Raw genomic sequence first — 8,910 nt, 5'->3', positions numbered from 1 at the left:
GGACACTGTCTTAATAGACTTCTGAAGTTCGCCTACAAAGCACAATAAGGAGACTGCCTACAGGGAGGACGTAGATAGGCTGGCACCATGGTGCCTGACTAACTGCCTCCAATTTGACATCAGCAGAACAAAGAAGCTGATGGTGGATTAGGAGGGGTCAGCACTCCTATGCTACGCCCTCAGCAATATCTACAGGCCCCCAGTGGAACAAGTGAACTGTTTTAAATGTTTTTGTCACCATTTCTGAGGACCTTACTTGGTCCGCTCACACTCAGACTACGGCCAAGAAGGCTACTCAGCGCCTGTACCATCTAAGGCAGCTGAGGAAGTTTGGAGCCTCCTCAGCTATTTTAAGATCTTTTTACTCTGCCACTATGGAGACGAGAGTAGCCTACAGTATCCTGATACAGATTATGGCAGCGTGGTATGGCAACAGCTGTGAGAAGGACAGGAAGGCCCTCCACAGGGTGATCCGTGCTGCTGTGTGGTGCTCTCTGGTTCAGCTCTCACATCTCTGGACGAACTCCATCACAAGAGATGTTGGAGTAGGGCTAGGTCAAGATTTTAAAACACAACTCCCACCCCGGCAACATCCTATTGCAGCTGCTGAGATCGGGCAAACGATTCAGGAGCATCATGTGTAACACAGAAAGACTCAGGAAGACTCAGGAAGAGTTTCTATCCACAAGCTGTTAGGCTCCTGAATCAAGACATGACGTGTACCTCCCACAAGAACTACACAATGAACCTTGCACTTTAAAGCCCTGAATCTACTTTTAGTGAGCGCTTTTAGTAAAAGGTTTTATTATGTTTATGGATAGGGGTAGTCTATATATTTTGTCTTTAGCTGTGTATTCATGTTTTAAACTTTTGGAGTGGAGTCAGGATTTCTATAGCCCACACAAATAATGTTCTCAATCCTCTTAGTGCTTGCAGTGGCATATTTTGCTATACCATGATCTGTGTGTGTGTGTGTGTGTGTGTGTGTGTGTGTGTGTGTGTGTGTGTGTGTGTGTGTGTGTGTGTGTGTGTGTGTGTGTGTGTGTGTGTGTGTGTTAATTAACAGAAAGTGGGTTAGATGTGATTATGGGGCGTGTTTCAACCATGTATTCTTCTCCAAAAATGCCTTAACATTGTGTCCTGGCTATTGCGCTGTCAATATTTTTTACAACTCATGTGATAGTGAAATCTAAATGTCTACCTATTAGCAACGGCATTTTTGTTAGGAAGAACCGAGCAGAACTAATCACTTTTTAATGAAATGTCAATAAAGACATTGTACCATACTGAAAGCCAATATTTTGCCACTAGCCTACATCTGTCCACTGTCAAACAGTTGCATTTTCAACTCTGAACATGACTTTTTAAACTTTTTGTTTTTAAAAAAACAGTCATGTTTTTGAATGGTCATGCATCATTCCCTCAGTTTGCCTAGAGATGGGAGAAATACGAATTTCAATTAAACCCATGAATAGGACTTCCTGCTTTCAATTATGTAAAATGATGATTTTTACATCATTGAAAGCAGGAAGTCCAACATTGAAATCGGTATTTCTCTTTCATACTGTGATCTTGGTAGGTGAAGATGGCACACTTTGATCTTTGCTACCCCAGAGCTAAGGGGTCATCCCTATGTTCCCCGGGTCCTACTGTATGTTCCCCGTTTTTCCCCAAAAGGGTCCTATGTTCTCCGGGTGCAATACATACCGGGGAACATAGGACCCTTTTTGGGAAAAGCGGGGAACATAGGACCCTTTTTATAATTTAAGAAAAAAAGCGTCCTATGCTCCCCAGTCCCATACAAAGTGGGGAACATAGGACCCGGGGAACATAGGACCTGGGGAACAGGTACGCTCCCGTGGCTAACTTAGAATGCAACTTGGCATAGGCAGTTGGCTTCAATTAACACCCGGAACTCCTTATATGGGCAAAAATGGCAGCTTTGGATCCTAGTTGTAGGCGAACTTCAGAGGTCTATATACATGACAACATAGCACCATCTACTGACAGACTATTAAATATACAAACAGTAGTCAAAAAAGAGAGAAAAAAAATTCTCAGACCAAGGCACTCCTTCATTAAAAAGTCTTTATTGAATTAAGGACATGTCCTATATGGACTGGTTTAAAAAAAAAACAGTTTTTTATGTATCTATTCATTTATTTTAAACAAGTTGGTCAAGTTCAAACTCATTCAAAAGACTGTGATGGGAATGGAAAACGTTTCACGCTTCAAGCCGAAGATATTGTGATATTTTGTGATATATTTTCAGAAAAGTACAGTACCCTCCAGAATTATTGGCATCTCTGGGAAAGTTGAAAAACAGATATATGAAATGTAGGCCCACACTTTCCCCATCTGGCCCTTCTCCTCAGCCCACTGGTTTACCTCCTTGTGTCCTCGTGTCTGTGTTCAGTAAACCAGTTTTGCTTTGATCTGGATGTTTGTTTTGATTCATTGACCTGCTGATGAATAATCCAATCGTGACCCACTTTTAGTGTCATGGCAGATTGAAAGATTTCCATTGAAAATGGAAGCAATAGGATACAGGTGTGATGTTTTACTTTTGTGTCTTACAATTAAAGACTTGCAAAAACAACCCGGAGACAGGAAAGGAAATTAATTAGATAAGTGTATAGAACAGCACGACAAGACTTGGAGGTTTTTATTCTTCTTTTTCACATGTTATTAAAATTTTTCAAGAAAAATATGTTTCCAAAATATGATGGCCAGGCGGAACGTGTCTGCTGAATTACGGACACTTCTGGGAAGCACAGGCTTCTGTCCGAGATCGAAACCTCAAGCCTTAAGTCATCCGCCTCACTCAGGATTCCTCCGCTGTGATGGCACCGCTGCTGCTCAAGCTACTCTCCCTGGCCGAGGAGAATTGATTAATTTGGGGTGCAGTCGCTCCGTAAAGCCCCGCTTCCGCTTGGTGTCTGGGAGAGTGGCCGCATTCCAAGCCACTGAGTCCCAGTGAGGCTCTGAGGCACTCCTGGCTCTGCCTGGTCTCTCTCCCTCCTCTCCCACCTGCCTGCACTCTGCCTGGTCTCTCTCTCTCCCTGGTCTCTCCACCTGCCTGCACTCTGCCTGGTCTCTCTCTCTCCCTGGTCTCTCCACCTGCCTGCACTCTTGCTGGTCTCTCTCTCTCCCTACTCTAACACCTCAAAACCTTCTGGTGTTCCACTTGATAGGTCAGATCCCAAAAGATTAGACCACCACCAATCCATGATTAGCGCACCTTTTGATAATATGAAGATTTAGCCAATCCAAAGAATTATAAACATACAGTACTACCCCAGATATATTCAGTAATGTGAAACTTTGTTTACAAAGGTTCAAGACCAACATTTTTAGCCTGTAGTTTCTGTCTTAAGAAATATCCAACTTTTGTCAAAAGAGTATTGCCCCTGTGCTTCCCGCTGTAACAACAAAACAATCATGACATCACAGGACTTTCCTTCTCCTCTCTCTTTGTCAATGTAATGCTCCAGCAAGGTTTTCGGCCTACTACACGTACTGTATTGTGCATCTCACAACATGTGTAGGTACCCAGCCAGGCTGCTCTCCGTCCTCCTGATCCAGGGCTGTCTGTGATGCCCTGCCAGAGGCCTCACCCCTACAGACCCAGGGATTAGCACACGGGGCCCTGGGCGTCAGATACCAATTGAAATACAGTACGCTCTCTGTCCAGGTCAAGATGAAATGGCTAGATGTAAATACGGAATCGGAGTGTCTTCTAGCCGTGTGACATCCCGTGGCCTGTTTTGTCTACCCTGACTGACTGCCTGGTGTTCCTTCTCTGTTTGTGTCTCAGCAGCAGAAGATCGGGGCTACAGTACATGGGCCAGCTTGTAGAGGCCCCATCACATCACACGCGGCATGCGCTATGAAACCCATTACTTTCAATGGTTTGAGCGCGCAAGAACTGGTCTGCCGCTGCGCTCAGTATAGCGGCATTTTTGCCGCTTTGCCGCTCTTGCGCGTACCGCGGTGAAAGTTGAAATATGACTTTGACTTTTGACTGCGGCGCGCTGTAAGTCAATGGTCTTTTGCGCGTAACCCAGCGGTAACCACAACAACAATCGTTAGAACGTTACCTCAACCAAGAGCAAGCTAGCGGTGAGCGCAGCGCATGCCGCCTGTAATGTGATGGGGCCTTAATGGTGGTGGTGGTGGGACCGACAGGAGGGGCATACAGGGACATGTCACCACCCAGGTGTTGCAACGTTACAGCTTTTTGACTCAACTCCAAAATAAAAAAAAACTTTCTATTTGTGCCCTCATATCTATTCTGGCTCCATGCCTATCTGACTGATGTCAGTGAATTCTAATGTCCTTGAAGGGCAATAACACATGTTGGGGAAGGAGCAGAACAATTCCTATCCACAAACTGTAGCTATTCTACTAGATATTCTAACATGGAAGTGTATTCTAGTTTACTGCTTTTACTAACTACACATTATTTCTGATAACTAGTCATTTATCTGTCAAGTGATAGACTCTCATAAATAGTTGGTTCAGGACAACATTTGGTAGGATGTATTTGCATAGGTACAGTAAGGCTCAATTTTATATATATACAAAGATAACAAGGTAGATTGCTAAAGTTATACTACAAAGCTTATGAATTCTACCCAACATTTTATTCTCCTCGTGCACTGAATGTTAAGAAAGGTACCTGCTTGAATACCCTAGTATAGTGTGGTTTAGTATAGTATAGTATAGTAATAGTATAGTAGTATAAATAGTAATACTATACTATACTCTGCTCATGTACTGAATTTTAAGGAAGGTACCTGCTTGAATGCCCTAGTATAGTGTAGTTTAGTATAGTAGTAATACTATACTATACTTTCCTTATGTACTGAATGTGCTTGAATACCCTATAATAACATGTTCAGTAATGCTGTTCTCTCTGATCCTGTCTGCTGCCTGGGTTCTATAGCTGGGTACATTTATTATTTGGGTACATTATTTGGAAAATACTCGTATAACCCGTATAATTTGGCCATCAACGGGTAAGGCCTAGATTCACCTTGCACTTCTCGCCTCTGGGGGCACACAAGTTAACCAATAAACCCAGGATTTATTGATTTCTTGCCAGACAATGAACTTTTTTGTACAGCACAAAGTATAATGCAGATGTTTAGCATTATTTTTAGCACTATTTAGCATTGGCTAATTTTGTTTTATGTAGACCCAGTTGCTCTGGGGCGGGTGCTAGTGTGGGTGCTGGGTCTGCATGGTTTACCCACAGTAGAATGGGTGCTAAGTCTTCATGGTTTACCCACAGTAGAATGGGTGCTAGTGTGGGTCTGCATGGTTTACCCACAGTAGAACGGGTGCTAGTGTGGGTGTTGGGTCTGCATGGTTTACTCACAGTAGAATGGGTGCTAGTGTGGGTGCTAAGTCTGCATGGTTTGCCCACAGTAGAATGGGTGCTAGTGTGGGTCTGCATGGTTTACTCACAGTAGAATGGGTGCTAGTGTGGGTGTTGGGTCTGCATGGTTTACCCACAGTAGAATGGGTGCTAGTGTGGGTACTGGGTCTGCATGGTCCACAGTAGAATGGGTGCTAGTGTGGGTACTGGGTCTGCATGGTTTACCCACAGTAGAATGGGTGCTAGTGTGGGTGTTGGGTCTGCATGGTTTACCCACAGTAGAATGGGTGCTAGTGTGGGTGTTGGGTCTGCATGGTTTACCCACAGTAGAATGGGTGCTAGTGTGGGTGTTGGGTCTGCATGGTTTACCCACAGTAGAACGGGTGCTAGTGTGGGTGTTGGGTCTGCATGGTTTACCCACAGTAGAACGGGTGCTAGTGTGGGTCTGCATGGTTTACCCACAGTAGAACGGGTGCTAGTGTGGGTGTTGGGTCTGCATGGTTTACCCACAGTAGAACGGGTGCTAGTGTGGGTATTGGGTCTGCATGGTTTACCCACAGTAGAACGGGTGCTAGTGTGTGTGCTAAGTCTGCTTGGTTTACCCACAGTAGAACGGGTGCTAGTGTGGGTGTTGGGTCTGCATGGTTTACCCACAGTAGAATGGGTGCTAGTGTGGGTGCTAAGTCTGCATGGTTTACCCACAGTAGAATGGGTGCTAGTGTGGGTGCTACAGTAGGTCTGCATGGTTTACCCACAGTAGAACGGGTGCTAGTGTGGGTACTGGGTCTGCATGGTTTACCCACAGTAGAATGGGTGCTAGTGTGGATGCTGGGTCTGCATGGTTTACCCACAGTAGAATGGGTGCTAGTGTAGGTACTGGGTCTGCATGGTTTACCCACAGTAGAATGGGTGCTAGTGTGGATGCTGGGTCTGCATGGTTTACCCACAGTAGAATGGGTCGCTCACGCTCAGTCAATTCTCGGCTAGTGCTGTCCTTCCCATTTCTAAACTAGGCCATTCATCTCATGATACACCATGTACGATATGTGCAAATGTTTCATGTTGCTTAGCTCCCAAGGTAGGTGATGGAGCTCAGCGGCAGGGTACCAGAGCCACACCCAAAGACAAGGCAGAGCGGGTTGGAGCGGAGTATTGAAGGGCCAGTGGGGTTGCTAGAGAGGGTTGGAGCGGAAGGGCCAGTGTGATCGGTACCTCTGAGGATACTTTTGATGCTCTCTGTTTTCCCTGAGACACTCCCATCCTTTGATTATAACAACGGCGGAATCTGATACAATATTGTGGAAATTATGGAGAAGCCTACAGATTGAAGAGAGACCAACTACAGACTCCTCACAAGATGGCAAACCTGACTGCTATGTCAGAAGAGTTGTGTGTCAGAGTGGTTGGTCAAATGAACACACACCTCGCAAACAGGGTTTGAAGAGAGCTGGAGCTCTCCATGGTCCTGAATCATACCTGGAGGTCTTATCATAATCTGTTCTGGAATAGGGGAGCTCTCCGTGGTACTGAAGAGCTCTGTGGAGTTGTGGTTTGGCTGGGATGCGGCCCAATGACTGTACATGTAGGTCTATATTGGTGGCCCTACAGCCCAATGGCCTACCATGAATGCTACCACATAGTAATCATGGTTTCAAGGGGTCCAATAGTTTCTGTTATTTGTGACCCATTACATAATACTGCCATCTAATATAAGAGAAATCATCCTTTGTGTTAAAAATATACTGCTACTACTACAACTACTACTAATAATAATAATGATGATAATAATAATAATAATAATAATAATAATACCATAGACAAGCAAGGATAATAAGGATCAAACATTGGCTACTATCACAGTGCGTTTAGAAGTAATAATGTTCTCAGACATGCTGCGGAAATTCTTTGAAGTAGAAACTTAACTGTGGTTAACATGACTGAGACGAACCAATCAAAATTCCCACAGTTAACCCAGTCTAACACCTGGGAGAAGGAGTGCTTTCCTTGTTGCAGGGACACTTAAGGACTGCCCCCTCTCCCAGCAGCCGGACGCTCTGCAGCATCTCGTCTTTTTTTCGTTTCTTTGTTGTGGGCATTTCCAGACACTCCCTAGCAAATAGAAGCACTTGCTGACACTCCCTAACAATTTGCTGAGAGTCATCAATTATGCAGGCTCGATGCACGGACCAGGAAGAAAGGTAGCGGATAGCGGCAACAATATGGCGACAACCGCAGTTTCTGACGCGTCTTTCCGGCATAGTTAACTGCGTGACATCTGTACTGGATCTTTCTACACCTGGAGAAAAGTAAGTAGGCTGCGACGTTTTGCTGTTGTGGGCTCGAGCAGCTTTCTGTGTGTTGGCTCGCGCCGCGGAGGACGGGCTCCGGCACCTGGCCTCTATTGCCGCAGAGCGCAGAGCGGTCTCACGCGCTCAGCATCTTTTCTGCTTGCGGTCGAATGTAATGCGCGCGCCGGCCGTTGGGAGAGAATACGCAGGTAATACCGTCCAAATGCTGGTGTTTTATTCGTGCTTGTTAGCTGTGTACTCGTAAGGCTGCGTGTGAACATGGGAAAAACAGGTAAATTGGGGTGTTGGCCTTGCGTTCTGTTGGCTGGCATATCTGTGTCGAAATGTAGAATGTACGCAGATCGCGGGGCAGGGAAGTCCGAGCGTCAAAGTTTAATGCGCCTGAATATTGTTCAGACACAGAGGGACCGAGTCATCCAAGAGAGCCGTTATTTATCCCTACCATTCATTGACTGCATTTTTCCTCCACCCCCATCCAAAATTGTGCTATAAGACTTAGGCTGTAACTATGTTCCCCCACCCCACCCCACCGTCCCCCACCGCTGCCTCTAGATCAGCACGGGCTCGCGGCTTTCTTTTGTATGAGTTATTTTGCTTTCCGAGGAATTGGTGTGCTCTTTTTTTGTTATGTCACTTATGAAAATGACTGCTGCCAGGCGGAATATGAAAGGCGCCATTTAAGATGCCAGACGGCCAGTGTTGTTGGGACAGGGTCTGGCTGGGCTTAGCGGTCCCGTTGCGGAGTGCTGTAGCAGCACACCCAGGTACCGTGAGCGGGTGTGGCTTACCCATTTCATTGCCGTTTTAACTGTCACATGAAAGAAACACACATACACACACACACACAGGCACACAGGCACAAGGCGGAAATATCGATAGCCTCGCCTGTCCGCACTGCAAACACACTGACGCGTTTACCGTTAACGGAGCGGACGTTTGGGATTGACTGACTGACATTACCTACCTCCCGCGGAAGCCCCACTGCAGTATTTTAGTATGGAGGTGAAGGCCGGACCAGGGCGGGCGCCTCGATAGAACCTGCTCTGTCTCTTCATTTTCCCCCTCTCCCTCTTATTTTCTCTCCCTTTCTTATTTTATCTTTCTCTCTCAGTCTCTCTCTCTCTCTCTCTCACACACACACACACACACACACACACACACAGAGAGAGAGAGAGAGAGAGAGAGAGAGAGAGAAGGCGAACAAAGTGGTCCCCTGAC

General features: G+C 45.8%; 1 protein-coding gene across 1 annotated transcript in view; it reads left to right on the top strand.

The window, feature by feature from the left end:
- The first annotated feature begins 7,610 nt into the window (after nt 1–7,610).
- scn8ab (sodium channel, voltage gated, type VIII, alpha subunit b) overlaps nt 7,611–8,910 on the top strand; it is a 61,045-nt gene continuing 59,745 nt past the window's right edge. Inside the window, exon 1 of the mRNA XM_062545307.1 lies at nt 7,611–7,689. The gene's annotated coding sequence lies outside the window, so the exon portion shown is untranslated. The remainder of the gene's footprint in view (nt 7,690–8,910) is intronic.

The sequence above is a fragment of the Sardina pilchardus genome, chromosome 9, assembly GCF_963854185.1.
Source record: "Sardina pilchardus chromosome 9, fSarPil1.1, whole genome shotgun sequence".
Classification (NCBI taxonomy): domain Eukaryota; kingdom Metazoa; phylum Chordata; class Actinopteri; order Clupeiformes; family Clupeidae; genus Sardina; species Sardina pilchardus.
The sequence above is the reverse complement of the archived record's forward strand: the minus strand, read 5'-3'. Positions and strand labels throughout refer to the sequence as shown.